Raw genomic sequence first — 17,638 nt, forward strand, 5'->3', positions numbered from 1 at the left:
ATATATATATACATTACTGATAGTGACTATACTATATTGGTAATGTTAAACAAGTATATATTTTCAGATAGCAGAATATGTAACATCTCATGAACTGCATAGTATATTTAGCAGAATATGTAACATATCAGGAACTGCCTAGTATATTTAGCAGAGCAAGCCTTCAGCAACGTATATCATTTAATATCCCTGTACAAGCTGTTCATAGGAGGAAGAAGCCACAAAACAATACTATAGTGAGACTCTATGGAGAGTTGAACAGTTCCGGTAAGATGTGAGGGAGCGGAGCAAGACAGCAATAGTTACACAGAGCTTGGCAAGTTTAGAGAGGTGTGAGGTCAATCCTCAAGCTTACCGGTAAGATGTTGGTATGATAACCGGCTTGAAGCTGGCGTGTAACGTCACCGCAGTCCGGGTAGTAGGGGCGGTGCAGAGGAACAGCTGAGAGAGCCGCGGCTTGCTGGAAAACACTGACAGGCAAAGCGGAGCTGAATCAGAGCAGAGGTTGATAGGATTTGAGAGATGAATCACTCTGAGAATATAAGACAGTCCTTAAGGAGGTGAACAGCGTTCACCTAGGGAGAAACTTTAGTATAAAATCCTTTAGAGCAAAAATAGTGAACAGCGTTCACAGAGGTGAGGCTCAGAGTATCGGAATGAACAAACCTTCAATACTAAGCAATGATACAGGTGCGAGGTGAAGGTTATATAGGGAGGAGCAATTGATGAAGTGAGATTCCTTAAAGAGACAGTATGATAATAATACTTGTTGAAAGGAAGGGCAGAGCATTCCTGACAGGATCCCCCCTCCAAAGAGCAACTCCGGAGCTCAAGGCTTAGGGCGATCCGGGTTCTGCTGATGAAATCGAGAGACCAGACGAGGAGCCGAGATATTGCAAGCAGGCTCCCAAAAGTCGTCATTGTGAGAGTAACCCTTCCAGCTGACAAAGTACTGTAGATTACCTCGGACGTAACGAGAGTCAAGAATAGCACGAACCTCATACTCCACATTGGGGTCAATGGTAACCGGTGGAGTATATTTGTGAGTAGAAGGATCCCTTACTACCTTGGAAGGGTTTAAGGAGGGACACATGAAATGTCGGATGGATCTTTAATGTATCAGGCAACGTGAGACAAACAGCGTTGACATTAATTATACGTTCAACAGGGTACGGTCCAACAAAAAGTGGAGAAAGTTTCTTTGATGGAGTTTTCAATCTCAAGTTTTTCATGGAAAGCCACACCAGGTCACCAATTGTATATAGAGGTGCGGGTCTTCTATGCTTGTCATAGTAGCGCTTGTGAACTTGCTTTGCGTGGGTTATAGCAGATTCAATGGATTTGAAGTTAGAGGAGATCGTGTCAGAGAAATCGGAGATAGTAGGTGACAGACACTGGTATGTGGGTAGTAACTGGAAACTGGGATGAAATCCATAATTTGAGAAAAATGGAGTTTGATTAGTAGTTGAATGAAGGGTGTTAAAGCAGAATTTGGCATAAGGTAGATATTTAGACCAGAGGTGTTGTTGCGTTGAACAGAAAGTTCTCAAGAACTGTTCTAGCCACTGATTACATCTTTCTGTCTGTCCGTTTGTTTGCGGATGATAGGCAGTGGTGAGTTTTCTGTCAATGGCGAATACCTTACAGAATTCAGACCATAACTTGCTGGAGAATTGAGTTCCTCGATCACAACATTTTAAACAAGTAAATGAATGGTTTCCATTGCAGTTGGTAACATTAAATGGAACGAAATGACACATTTTGGTAAATAGGTCTACAACAACTAGGATAGTGTTGTTATTTGAGAATGCTGGTAGATCGACTATAAAGTCCAGTGCGATTTCTGACCAAGGTCTTTTTGGGGTAGGAAGTGGAAGCAGCAAACCGTAAGATGGCTGTTTCTCTCTTTTTGATGTGGTACAGATGGCACAAGTGTGGACATGATCTCTAATGTCGGTGGTCATATAAGGCCACCAGTAGTTCCTTTTTACTTATTCTTGAGTTTTGTTGACCCCTGGATGTCCAGCGAGTACAGGTTCATGTACAGACTGAAGTAAGGCAGGTCTAAGAGATGGTGGGATGTACAATTTTGTGTTGTAATAATAACATCCATCAGGTTTTATTTGGAGATCAAGTAGTGGTTTTGTTTGATCTTTTAATTGTTCCTTTTGGAGAATGGATATGGTATCAAGAGTAAAACACAAAAAATTCTGTGCAGGAATAACAGATTGTTGAAGTGGTGGAGATGATGTTTTGACAGGTATTCGAGAGAGGGCATCTGCCTTCTGGTTTTTCCCAGATGGACGAAAAGTGATGAGGAAATTGAACCTTGAAAAAAAAAGGTTCCACCTGACTTGTCTTGCTGATAATGTTCTTGTAGATTTTAGGTATTATTGGTTTCTGTGGTCTGTATAAATTAGTGTTGGAATGGTAGTGCATTCTAGGAGGTGACGCCAGTGCTCTAATGAAAGTTTTATTGCTAGTAATTCCTTATCCCCATTGGGTTATTCTGTTTGGCAGTATTTAGGGTGCGTGAATAGAAGGCAACTGGATGTAATGGATTTTTAAAGTCTTCACTTTGAGATAATACTGCTCTTATCGCAAAGTTAGATGCATCTACTTCAAGTATAAATTTAAGTTTTGGGTCAGGGAAACGGAGTATAGGTGCAGTAGTGAATTTCTCTTTAAGAAAATCAAATGCTTTTTGAGATTCAGCTGTCCATTTAAAAAGGTATATTGGCCTTAGTCAGTGTTGTCAGAGGAATGGCCAAAAAATTTTAAATAAATTTTCGATAGAAGTTTGCGAACTCCATGAAACTTTGTACCTGACGTTTAGTTTTAGGGATAGGCCAATGTAAGACTGTGTTAATTTTGTTATCCTCCATACGAATTCCTGATGAGGATACTTTGTAACCAAGGAATGAGATGGACTGTGAGTTAAATATACACTTTTCAGCTTTTGCATACAAGTAATTGCTTCTGAGCCTAGTGAGGATTTGTTTTACGTGAGTGATATGTTAATCAAAAGACTTGGAGTAAATGAGTATGTCATCCAGGTAGATGACAATGTATACATCTAGGATGTCTCTAAATAGGTCGTTAATCAGATGCTGAAAAAAGTAGCAGGGGCGTTACATAGCCCAAATGGCTTGACGACGTATTCGAACAGGCCGTAGCGAGTCTGAAACGCTGCCAACCATTCATCCCCAGATCTTATATGGATAAGGTTGTACGCACCCCTTAAGTCTAGTTTCGTGAAAAACTTTGCCCCTTCCAGCCTTTCTATGAGTTCTGGAATGAGGGGCAAGGGGTAGCGGTTCTTGATTGTAATCTTATTCAATTGTCTATAATCGACTATGGGTCTGAGGGACCCGTCTTTGTTTTTTGCAAAGAATATACCGGCTCCTGCAGGAGAAGTGGAAGGCTGAATAAAACCTTTCTTTAAATTATCGTCAAGATATGATTTTAGGTGTATGAGTTTGGGGTTTGACAAAGGGAAGATGTGCCCACAAGGTATTTCGGAACCGGGTATGATCTCAATGGGGCAATCATACTTTCTGTGAGGAGGTAAGTTTTCAGATTCTGTTTTACTAAACACGTCTGCAAAGTCTTTGTATACTTCGGGAATTAGACTATTCGCTGATACTTCAGTAGTTTGTAAAACAGTAGCTGGAAAACAGATCTCTGCACAATAAGTGGAGTTAAATGTAAGTGAGAGATTAAACCAATTTATTTGGGGGTTGTGTGTTTTTAGCCATTATATACCTAAAACTACAGGGGATACAGGAGAACAAATCACGTCAAATGTTATATACTCCCTATAATGGTCACTAGTGGTAACCAGTAGGGGAACCGTTTGATATTCCACTGGCCCAGTGGTTATTGCTCTACCATCTATCTATACCTCTCAAAAAGACAGGAGACCTTTTTTGCATTAGTGGTATTTTATTTACAGCGGTAAATTCTTTGTCAATATATGAGACTGTTGCACCAGAATCAATTATCGCGGAAGCGCTGGCCCGCTGATGTTCCCACTGTAAGAGAAGAGACAATTTTAGATATGAGAGAGTATGTTCCTGGGTTGTACAACAGAATGTTTGATAGGAGATCTTACCCTTGTTTTGTCTGAGAAGGGATGAACATTCCTTAACTGAGTGGTCATCAGAGGCACAGTTTAAACAGAGATTGTTATTGCGTCATCTGACCTTTTCTTGAGGAGAGAGGGGTCCCTTAACGAAACCAATATCCATGGGTTCAGGAGGAGTTTTAACAGTAGTAGCTGCATGTGGAGTGGTTGTTTGTTTCTTATAAGATGAATCATGGTAGGTTCTCTCCTGGTGCCTTTCTCTGAGGCGTCTGTCTATGGTGATGCTCAGGGTCATTAACTCTTCAAGTGTAGGGGCAATTCTGATTGGGACAATTCGTCCTTAATACCATCAGAAAGACTTAATCTAAACTGGTTCCTGAGAGACAGGTTGTTCCACTGAGAGTCTTTTGCCCATTTTTTAAATTCCGTTATGTAGTCTTCAACTACTCTTTTCTTTTGTCTGAGACCCCTCATGGCAGTTTCAGCTGTAAGCTGCTTATATGGGTCTTCATATAGTTGACCCATAGCTGCAAAGAAGTTCTCTAGTGAATTTAAGATGTCTTCATTGATTTCAAAGTAGGTGTTTGCCCAAGTACGTGGCTCACCTCTAAGATATGATATAGTGGTTAGGACCCTAATTCTATCATTAGGATAAGTGTGTGGTCTGAGTGCAAACATAAGTAGGCATGCATTTTTGAATTCTCTATATTAAGACCTATCCCCATGAAATTTCTCTGGGGGACTAACCTGGGGCTCAGACACTGGAATTCTTTTGTCTACAACATCCCTAATATAGGCTTTTAGTGTGTCATTCTCAACTTTAAGGGTGTTTAGACCATCTGTTAGTAGGTCAACCCTTTGTTTTAAGGCAAGCATGTGGGCGTTGATCTCAGCTGGGTCCATCTTTCCAAAATGGAGGCTTAGTATTCTGTCAAACTCAGTTCGATATCTAAAAGATATGGTTATGAATAAGGTAAGTTTATGGTCCTCAGCTGTTGAGACTAATTTAAAATGTATATATGTAGCAAAAAGATACTGGGTAGCGACATAAATTACTATAATAGTAAATGCTGCACCCTTTGTATCACCAGGCTGTATTTGTTGTGAAGGAAAAGTAACACCTAGATTTAGAGTTTTGCGGCCAAAGGGGTGCGTTAGCTACGCGTGTTTTTTCTAGCGCTGCTTCTAAACAACGCTGGTATTTAGAGTTCTCTGAAGGGCTGCGTTAGGCTCCAAAAAGGGATTGTACAGGCATATTAACTGCCACTTCAACTCTCAATACCCCCATAGGAAACAATGGGGCAGTTTGGGCTGAAAAAAAAACCTAACACCTGCAAAAAAGCAGAGTTAAGCTCCTAACGCAGCCCCATTGTTTCCTATGGGGAAACAGTTTCTAAGTCTGCACCTAACACCCTAACATGAACCCTGAGTCTAAACACCCCTAACCTTACACTTATTAACCTCTAATCTGCCGCCCCGCTATCACTGACCCCTGCAGTACACTATTAACCCCTAATCTGCCGCTACGGAAACAGCCGCAACCTACATTATACCTATGTACCCCTAATCTGCTGACCGGACCTCGCCGCCACTATAATAAATGTATTAACCCCTAAACCGCTGCACTCCCGCCTTGCAAACACTAGAATAAATAGTATTAACTCCTAATCTGCCCTCCCTAACATCGCCGACACCTACCTACAATTATTAACCCCTAATCTCCCACCCACACCGTCGCCTCTACTATAATAAATGTATTAACCCCTAAAGCTAAGTCTAACCCTAACCCTAACACCCCTCTAAGTTAAATATAATTTTATTCTAACGAAATAAATGAACTCTTATTAAATAAAGTATTCCTATTTAAAGCTAAATACTTCCTTGTAAAATAAACCCTAATATAGCTACAATATAACAAATAATTATATTGTAGCTATTTTAGGATTTATATTTATTTTACAGGCAACTTTGTATTTATTTTAACTAGGTACAATAGCTATTAAATAATTATTTACTATTTAATAGCTACCTAGTTAAAATAATTACAAAATTACCTGTAAAATAAATCCTAACCTAAATTACAATTAAACCTAACACTACACTATCAATAAATTAATTAAATAAATTAATTAACTACAATTACATACAATTAAATAAACTAAACTAAATTACAAAAAAACCCCCACTAAATTACAAAAAATAAAAAAAGAATACAAGAATTTTAAGCTAATTACACCTACTCTAAGCCCCCTAATAAAATAACAAAGCCCCCAAAATAAAAAAAATCCCTACCCTAATCTAAATTAAAAAAAGTTTACAGCTCTTTTACCTTACCAGGGCTTTTTTCGTGGCATGCCCCAAAGAAATCAGCTCTTTTGCTTGTAAAAAAAAACACAATACCACCCCTCAACATTACAACCCACCACCCACATACCCCTACTCTAACCCAAACCCCCCTTAAATAAACCTAACACTACCCCCCTTAAGATCTCCCTACCTTGAGCCATGTTCACCCAGCTGGGCACCGATGGACCAAAAGAAGACATCCAGAGCGGCAGAAGTCTTCATCCTATCCGGCCAGAAGAGGACACCCGGACCGGCAGACATCTTCATCCAAGCCGGCATCTTCTATCTTCATCCATCCGACGAGGAGCGGCTCCATCTTCAAGACCTCCGGCGCGGAACATCCTTCTTCAACGACGACTACCCGACGAATGAAGGTTCCTTTAAGTGACGTCATCCAAGATGGCGTCCCTCGAATTCCGATTGGCTGATAGGATTCTATCAGCCAATTGGAATTAAGGTAGGAAAAAATCACATTCAAGTTCAATCCGATTGGCTGATCCAATCAGCCAATCAGATTGAGCTTGCATTCTATTGGCTTTCTAATTTACTTCTATTATGAATTTTTCTTCATTTTCTTGCTATCTTTTTTTGAAAAAGAAGGCATCTAAGCTAAGGAGCTTGACATTTTTTGGTTCAGAACCATGGACAGCACTTGTTTATTGGTGCTGTCCAATCAGCAAGGACAACCCAGGTTGTTCACCAATTATGGGCCGGCATCTAAACTTACATTCTTGCTTTTCAAATAAATATACCAAGAGTATGAAGAAAATTTTATAATAGGAATAAATTAGAAAGTTGCTTAAAATTGCATGAAAGAAAAAAATTGGGTTCAGTATTCCTTTAATTAATAAATAAATATTTCTACATATATCTGATTTTTTTTAAATATATATTTCTACATATATATATAAATAGTTATATATAGATATAGATACATATATATATATATATATAGGAATATCTATTTAGAAATATACATATATACACATCATTAGACATGTATGTATCTTAATGTTAAAGCCCTTTGGCGGCTATTTTTTTTTTAACACCCGGGATCTCATATCTTTTGTAACTGTACTTTGTAATGTTTTTTTTTATGTGTTATGTGAAACTTTTTTTTTTCACAAAACAGTTAACTACAGCTCTGATGTCAGGTTAATGATTCTAGTGTAAATTTCGCTCAACTTCTAATATCAGTGCAATTTAAACAGAGTGAAAACGATCATGAACACCCTAGCAAAATCGTTTGCACGCCACACGTAGTCTAGCCCTAAATGTTTGAAATGAACATTTTACGTTGTAAAAAATAAGGGAGACAAATGTTCTAAAAGCAGATAAATAAGTGAGCCTTGTATACAAAGATTAGTTGAAATAAAGAAACATTGAAAACAAGAGAGCAAGGTGATGAACGGAGCAAGGGTAGAATATACAAAAAGTACAGTTATATAGTTAATGAGTCGATCACAACAGAACCACATACAAAGAGCAAATTATTTGTTAGGTTACAGCAAAATAGTTTGGTCAGCAAAGATGTTCAGAAGAATTAATAAGAACAAATTACCTTAATTTATCTTAATGAGTGTCCCATTGGAGTTTTTTCAACAGAAACCAGAAATTGATTTTGACATTTGAAGATGATAAAATACATTGCAATATTTAAAAATGGTCCTAACAATAAGCAGCCAATGCAAGTCAGTACATTTTAGATCTAAAGCAACATTCTGTTTTTAAAGACTGAAAATGTTACCAAGAAAAACATTTAAATTATATTTTTCATTGAAATGTTGCAGCATAAGTTAGTCTGTGGTATTACTGCTTATTAGCTGACAGAAAAACTCTTCCTCTGTCCATTAATCAAAGCCAGCTATATTGCTGTTAATTAACAGACAATAGTCTACACAAATCTGAAAAGAAAAAAACAGGTTTTCGTTGTATTTTTTTATAATATGTTGCACTGTTGTTCAATAAACCTATTTTATGAAAAATATTTTTGACACTAGAAATAAAAATAGCAATTCGCTATATTTTTATAAAAGAAGCACTTATCAAAATATTATTATACAGAGACCTAGGGGTAGATTTACTATGCTGCAAATTCAGCTGTTTCCACATGAGCCTTCAGGCTCGCCGGAAACAAAAGTTAAGAAGCAGAGGTCATAAGACTGCTGCTCCTTAATAGTGATGTTGCGAACCTAAAATTTTGCGTTCGTGAACAGCGAACGCGAACTTCCGCAAAAGTTCGCAAACAGGCGAACCGGGCGAACCGCCATTGACTTCAATAGGCAGGCGAATTTTAAAACCCACAGGGACTCTATCTGGCCACAATAGTAATTGAAAAGTTGTTTCAAGGGGACTAACACCTGGACTGTGGCATGCCGGAGGGGGATCCATGGCAAAACTCCCATGGAAAATTACATAGTTGATGCAGAGTCTGTTTTTAATCCATAAAGGGCATAAATCACCTAAAATTCCTAAATTGTTTGGAATAACGTGGTTTAAAACATCAGGTATGATGTTGTATCGTTCAGGTAGTGTAAGGGTTACGCCCGCTTCACAGTGACAGACCAAAATCCCCATTTAACGCACCTCAAACAACCGCAAACAGTCCATTTGCACAACCGCAAACTCCCCATTTGCACAAGGTTGGATACCAAGCTAGCCATGTCCCGTTCCTTGTCCTCACTGATGTCACTGCGCGTGCAATCACTTCCTGGGGTAACAGAAAATGCTCCACCCACAAGATGCTCCTATTATATTACTGCACTGAGGATGCTGCCTGTATCTGTGTGTCCTGCTCCCTGGCCGGAGAGCACAGGGGACACCAGGTCGAGCTGCTTAATGAGGCTTCTGAGAAGAAGAAAAAGAAACTGAGAAATGTTCTGCAGAAACTGACCACAAAGAGAGAGGAGACTGAGAAAAGAGTCCAGAGTCTGCAGAAGCACAGGGGAGGGGTGCAAGAGAAAGCAACTGGTGTAACAGAGAGACTCACTGCCCTGATTAGGGACATCAGGAAACAGCTGGAAGACCTAGCAAAGCGTGTACTGAGTGAGATCACCAGGCAGCAGGAGCAGGTTTTACTCACAATCTCTGATCTGATCCAGCAGCTGGGAAAAAGAGAACGACGAGTTAACCAGAACGATTTGTCACATTGAGGAGCTGTGCAACATGACTGACCCATTAACTGTCCTAAAAGAACAGGAATCACACAGAGATGAGATGCTTGGTCGGTCCTCCTACTTCCAAGTTCCAATTTGGGGCACTGCGCGTGCAATCTAATGTGCCACCAGATAGGATTGGTGTGTTACTAGTACTATTCTTATCAGTTTAATCCCTGTTACGTACCCTATCAGGGGACGTGTATATGGCATCGATTTTAGGAACCCGGAGATGATTTTAGGAACCGAGAGATGGAAAAAGATGCTTGGTCGGTCCGGCCACGAGATTGATAGAGAGATACATAGATTAGATAGCTATATCAATAGATGCAATAGATACATTTGATGAAAGATACAATAGATAGATAGATAGATAGATAGATAGATTTGATAGATAAATAGATAGATTTGATAGATAATTTCCCAGACAGAGAATTACAAGACAGACAGTCTGTGACCCATGGTAAGGTTCCCAGAGGCAGTTGCGGTGCCCGAGGCTCTGATTAGAACAGAGCACTCTGGAACGTATCTGCCCTCGGCCAAAATCGGAACATTCTTTAGCTTTCTGTCTGTCGGCCAAATGTCCATCTGCCAAATGTCTGTCTGTCATATGTCCTTCTGCATTTTGTCAGAGCACCGCGTGCAATCTACTGTGCTACTGGTCTGTCAAGTAGTACTATTGTTATCAGTTTAATACCTGTTACGTCCCCTATTAGGGTACGTGTATATGGCATGGATTTTAGGAACCGGGAGATGGAAAAAGATGCTTGGTCGGTCCTCCTACTTCAAATTTGGGGCACTGCGCGTGCAATCTACTGTGCCACCAGATATGAGTGGTGTGTTAAGTAGTACTATTCTTAGCAGTTTAATCCCTGTTATGTGCCTTTTTTTGGTTTGGGTTTTGAAGCCACAGTTCAGCACCAGAGGCCATAAGAATTAGGCATATACACATGCCTGAAAAATTAGGTATTGTTGCAGCCGCTGCTGTAGCAGCGGCCAGAAAAATTGATGTTTGTTTGACAGTTAGAAAGTGCCCTAAAACATTGCGGCTTGAACCCTAGTTGTTGGCGGATAAGTCACGCAAGTCATCCGGAATTCGAAGATAAAATACAGCAGCGTGTGGACCATTTTTAGCCCAAAGCAGCTCATCTCATCAGGCCTTTTTTACTCGAATGTATCGCCCAATGTCAGTCCCTTCGGGATCCACCCCTCATTCATTTTAATAAAGGTGAGATAATCAAGAATTTTTTTACCTAGGCGACTTCTCTTCTCAGTGACAATACCTCCTGCTGCACTGAAGGTCCTTTCTGACAGGACACTTGAAGCGGGGCAAGCCAGAAGTTCGATTGCAAATTAGGATAGCTCAGGCCACAGGTCAAGCCTGCACACCCAGTAGTCAAGGGATTCTTCGCTCCTCAGAGTGTTGAGATCTGCAGTTAATGCGAGGTAGTCTGCTACCTGTTGGTTGAGTCATTCTCTGAGGCTGGATCCCGAAGGGCTGTGGCGATGCATAGGAGTTAAAAAGGTCTGCATGTCCTCCATCAACAACACGTCTGGAAAGTGTCCTGTCCTTGCCGGCGTGGTCATGGAAGGAGGAGTATTACTTTCATCTCTTCCCCTGTTAGATTCCAGTTGTGCTGTGACATCACCCTTATACGCTGTGTAAAGCATACTTTTTAATTTATTTTTGAACTGCTCCATCCTTTCCGACTTACGGGAATTCTGTAACATTTCAGTCACTTTATGCATATACCGGGGGTCTAGTAGCGTGGACACCCAGTACAGTTCGTTCTCCTTCAGCTTTTTTTTTATGAGTGTCCCTCAACAGGCACAACAGCATGAAAGACCCCATTTGCACAAGGTTGGATGCCGAGCTACTCATGTCCCGTTCCTTGTCCTCACTGATCTCACTGAAGGTATCTTCTTCCCCCCAGCCACGTATAACACCACGGGTACCAGATAGGTGACAACAACGAGCACCCTGGGATGCCTGTTGTGCTTGGTCTTCCTCCTCAAAGCCACATTCCTCCTCTGACTCCTCTTCCTCACAATCCTCTTCCTGCATTGCTGCTGGTCCAGCAAGCGATGCTGATGAGGCTGTTTCTGATGGTGATGGTGACCACAACTCTTCCTCTTCACACTCATCTACGGCCTGATCCAGCACTCTTCACAAGGCACGCTCCAGGAAGAAAACAAATGGTTTGATGTCGCTGATGGTGCCTTCGGTGTGACTGACTAGGTTTGTCACCTCCTCAAAAGGACGCATGAGCCTACAGGCATTGCGCATGAGCATCCAGTAACGTGGCAAAAAAATCACCAGCTCCCCAGAGGCTGTCCTAGCACCCCGGTCATACAAATACTCGTTAACAGCTTTTTCTTGTTGGAGCAGGCGGTCGAACATTAGGAGTGCTGAATTCCAACGTGTCGGGCTGTCGCAAATCAAGCGCCTCACTGGCAGGTTGTTTCACCGCTGGATATCTGACAAGTGCGCCATGGCCGTGTAGGAACGCCTGAAATGGCCACACACCTTCCAGGCCTGCTTCAGGACATCCTGTAAGCCTGGGTACTTATGCACAAAGCATTGTACAATCAGATTACACACATGTGCCATGCACGGCACATGTGTCAACTTTCCCAATTTCAATGCCGCCACCAAATTACTTCCATTGTCAGAAACCACTTTGCCGATCTCCAGTTGGTGCGGAATAAGCCACTGATCCACCTGTGCATTCAGGGCAGACAGGAGTGCTGTTGCGGTGTGACTCTCTGCTTTCAGGCAAGTCAACCCCAAGACAGCGTGACACTGCCATATCCGGGATGTGCAATAGTACCTGGGGAGCTGGGGGGGGGGCGTCGATGTGGATCAAGACACAGCAGCAGAAGAGGACTCAGCCGAGGAGGTTATGGAAGAGGATGGAGTAGGAGGAGTAGAGGAGTTGGCAGCAGGCCTGCCTGCAAGTCGTGGCGGTGTCACCAACTCCTCTGCAGAGCCAGGCATTCCATGATTGGCAGTCATCAGCAGGTTTACCCAATGTGCAGTGTAGGTGATATACCTGCCCTGACCATGCTTTGCAGACCAGGTATCAGTGGTCAGATGGACCCTTGCCCCAACACTGTGTGCCAGACATGCCATTACTTCCTTTCGCACAATCAAGTACAGGTTGGGGATTGCCTTTTGTGCAAAGAAATTTCGCCCGGGTACCTTCCACTGCAGTGTCCCAATAGCTACAAATTTTTTGAACGCCTCAGACTCCACCAGCTTGTATGGTAAAAGCTGGCAGGCTAACAGTTCAGACAAGCCAGTAGTCAGACGCCGGGCAAGGGGGTGACTTGGTGACATTGGCTTCTTACGCTCAAACATGTCCTTGACAGATACCTGACTGTGGGCAGATGAGCAGGAACTGCTCCGGAAGAGAGACGGATTGGCGGATGGTTGAGAGGGGGCAAGGAGCACAGCAGTGGTTGACGTGGCTGAAGATGCTGGACCAGGAGGATGATGGCGGCTTTGAGTTTGTGTGCTGCTTGTCCTCATGTGTTCATCCCATAGGCGTTTGTGATGTGAGATCATGTGCCTTCGCAAAGCAGCTGTACCTAGGAGGGTGTTGGACTTCCCACAACTCAGTTTCTTTTGGCACAGGTTGCAAATGGCATTGCTGTTGTCAGAGGCAGACACATAAAAAAATGCCACACTGCTGAGCTCTGCGATGACGGCATTCTGGTGGTGGCAACAGCATGCGTTGATTGGCGTGCTGTCTGGCTGACCCCGGGTGCCGATGCATGCTGTCTGACTGTGCCACTAGCTCCTTGCGATGACCTCCCCCTGCTTCCAACTCGTCTCCTCCTCCTTCTCCTCTCTGTCTCCCCGTCTGAACTTTCCACCTGTTCTTCTTCTCCACGTGACATCCACAGATGCATCGTCATCATCAACCCCTTCACTTTTATCTGACAACTCAACAATGGAAGCAACGGCGGATACAACATCATCATCATCATCATCACACCATGCGTCGTCCATGTCTGTAATGCTGCCTGACTGAGACATATCACAGTTATCTACATCCTCTGTCAATGATGGTTGCGCATCACTCATTTCTTCACACTGAGGTGTACATAACTCCTCTGACAGATCAAGTGAGGCGGCTGTGGTGCTAGTTTCGGTGGTGGCAGCAGGTGGGCGAGTGGTAAGTTGAGAGGTGCCCGAAGCTAAGCTAGAGGAGGAGGATGGTTGGTCAAGGTTATGAGCGGAAGCTGTAGAAGATTGGGTGTCCTGTGTTATAAAGTCAACTATTTAATCATAACTTTTCGTGTTCATGGTACGTGGCTTAACACTGGGCATTATTCTATGGTCAAAGGGAATCACAGCACCATGACCACGACGGCCCCTGCGGGTTGGCCTGTCTCTGCCTGTCAGTTTGTTTTCAATTAGTGCTACTATGCGTGCAAGCTACTGTGAGTGGGCACAGTATACGCTGTGAGCCTGACACAAAAAACAGACTGATGTTTCACAGTCAAAATATTTTTTTTATTTTTAAAATGTAGACTGACACTACTATTAAACAAGATAATATGAGTGGTGGCACTGGACAAGTGGGCACAGTATACGCTGTGAGCCTGACACAAAAAGTCAGACTTATGTCTCACAGTCAAAATAGTTTTTTATTTTTAAAATGTACACTTACTTTACAATTAAACAAGATAATATGAGTGGTGGCACTGGGCAAGTGGGCACAGTATACGCTGTGAGCCTGACACAAAAAAGCAGACTTATGTTTCACAGTCAAAATAGTTTTTTTATTTTTAAATGTAGACTTACACTACTATTAAACAAGATAATATGAGTGGTGGCACTGGGCAAGTGGGCACAGTATACGCTGTGAGCCTGACTCAAAAAAGCAGACTGATGTTTCAGAGTCAAAATAGTTTTTTTATTTTTAAAATGTACACTTACACTACTATAAAACAAGATAATATGAGTGGTGGCACTGGACCAGTGGGCACAGTATATGCTGTGAGCCTGACACAAAAAAGCAGACTGATGTTTCACAGTCAAAATAGTTTTTTTATTTTTAAATGTACACACACTACAATTAAACAAGATAATATGAGTGGTGGCACTGGGCAAGTGGGCACAGTATACGCTGTGAGCCTGACACAAAAAAGCAGACTGATGTTTCAGAGTCAAAATAGTTTTTTATTTTTAAAATGTACACTTACACTATTATTAAACAAGATAATATGAGTGGTGGCACTGGACCAGTGGGCACAGTATACGCTGTGAGCCTGACACAAAAAAGCAGACTGATGTTTCACAGTCAAAATAGTTTTTTTATTTTTAAATGTACACTTACACTACTGTTAAACAAGATAATATGAGTGGTGGCACTGGGCAAGTGGGCACAGTATACGCTGAGAGCCTGACACACACGCTGGCAGTGGCAGGCTGGCCTGGCAACTGGAATTAGATTATGCTAGCAGACTGATGTAAAAGTTTTTTTTTTTAAAAAAATTACACTACTGTTACACCAGATATGATTGGTGGTGGCACTGAGAAAGAAGGCACAGTATACGCTGTGAGCCTGACACACACGCTGGCAGTGGCAGGCTGGCCTGGCAACTGCAATTAGATTACGCTAGCAGACTGATGTAAAAGTTTTTTGTAAAAAAATTTACACTACTGTTACACCAGATATGACTGGTGGTGGCACTGAGCAAGTAGGCACAGTATATGCTGTGAGCCTGACACACAGGCTGGCAGTTATGTTATCTTAATTATATTTGAGGGCAGATGCAAAACCGATAGGGAATATTTTATTTAACGTGTTATTTTATGATTAATCAGAGTGCTAAAATATTTGTTATTCTTAATTGTAAGGGTATAAATACCATTATATGTTATTTCTTTTGTGAGGGCTATTAGCTTTACAGGACTCACTTAATGTAGAAAAAGCCAGATAACTATGATGCTAAGCAACAAACAAATATACACACACAAACACGCACACACACTCAAACACACACACACACTCAGATTACACTTAGATTTTTAAAAAATTACACTGATTTTACACCAGATATGAGTGGTGCCACTGAGCAAGTAGGCACAGTATATGCTGTGAGCCTGACACACATGCTGGCAGTGGCAGGCGGGCATAAGTGGTGGCACTGAGCAAGTAGGCACAGTATATGCTGTGAGCCTGACACACAGGCTGGCAGTGGCAGGCTGGCCTGGCAACTGAAATTAGATTACACTAGCAGACTGATGTAAAAGTTTTTTTTTTTAACATTTACACTAATTTTACACCAGATATGAGTGGTGGCACTGAGCAAGTAGGCACAGTATATGCTGTGAGCCTGACACACAGGCTGGCAGTGGCAGGCAGGCAACTGCTATTAGATTGCAAAGAAGAAAATAAAAATGACGGATGTAGCCCTAAAAAGGGCTTTTTGGGGTGCTGTCCTTACAGCAGAGATCAGATGAGTCCTTCAAGACTGTAGTAGACACTGAATACACTAGCCTAGCTATCGATTTCCCTATTAAATTAGGAGCAGCTACACTGTCCCTCCTCTCACTAGCAATGCAGCTTCCGAATTAATCTAAAATGGCAGCTGTCCATGAGGTGTAAGGGTCTGGGAGGGAGGGTCTGCTGCTGATTGGCTGGAATGTGCCTGCTGACTATGAGATACAGGGTCAAAGTTTAGGCAATGATGACGAATAGGGGGCAGATCAAACATCGCATAAGTTCGCCCGCCGCTGCGAACGCGAACAAGCTATGTTAAATACCAACAGTGTATGCTGTCAGGATTTGGTGATGTCCACCTGACATTTAATAAATCTACCCGGTAGTATTGCATTTGAATGCACTAAAATAATCCAATTTATGTTTGTGTGTGTGTTTGAGTGTGTGTGTGTATGTGTGTTTGAGTGTGTGTGTGTGTGTTTGAGTGTGTGTATGTGTGTTTGAGTGTGTGTGTGTGAGTGTGTGTGTGTGTTTGAGTGTGTGTGAGTGAGTGTGTGTGTGTGTTTGAGTGTGTGTGTGTGTTTGAGTGTGTGTGCGTGTTTGTGTGTGTATATTTGTTTGTTGCTTAGCATCATAGTTATCTGGCTTTTTCTACATTAAGTGAGTCCTGTAAAGCTAATAGCCCTCACAAAAGAAATAACATATAATGGTATTTATACCCTTACAATTAAGAATAACAAATATTTTAGCACTCTGATTAATCATAAAATAACACGTTAAATAAAATATTCCCTATCGGTTTTGCATCTGCCCTCAAATATAATTAAGATAACATAATGCCAGTCATATGTACAACTTAGAGAAGAGAGAGAGGCAATATAATGGGTACTTTTTAGCATATTAAGGGGCTTAATAAAGTTGAGACTGTAACCATTTTTCACAAAAAGCACAACACCAGATACATGATTCATGATATCAAATTGAAGAGCAATATGCAGAAGAAGATCGTGATAGAAAGGGTAATTGATTAATGCAAGGAATTTCCATTAGAGATGGTACAAACAAATGCCTGTGATAAGCATAAGGCTATCCTACAAACACTTAGAGCCAGTTTACAAGTGGAGCGCTAATTAATGCTCCTGCACGAGTGTTAACTGCACTAGAAGTAAGATTTTTGAGCTCATCAGGTTGCACTTGTATTAAGAGTTGAAAGTAAACTGTTTGCAGTTGTGCGATAACCCGATGAGCGCAAAAAGCCAAACTTATAATATCAAGTGAACATTCACGTATTCCCCCATAGTCAATGGAGCAAAACTTGTGCACAATCACAATCGCATATTCTCATGTCTGCTAACCCGACATGAAAATATGAATATTTTACATTTCAATGTTCTTCATATAGAATATGTTCTATTTATATATAAATAAATATTTCTATACATATCTGATGTTTTTTTGTACATATATATTTATTCCTATATATATGTTTATAGATAATAATATATAGGTATAGATATATACATATATATATATATATATATATATATATATATATAATATATATATATATATATATATATACTGTATATATA

Source organism: Bombina bombina, chromosome 5 (genome assembly GCF_027579735.1).
Source record: "Bombina bombina isolate aBomBom1 chromosome 5, aBomBom1.pri, whole genome shotgun sequence".
Lineage (NCBI taxonomy): Eukaryota > Metazoa > Chordata > Amphibia > Anura > Bombinatoridae > Bombina > Bombina bombina.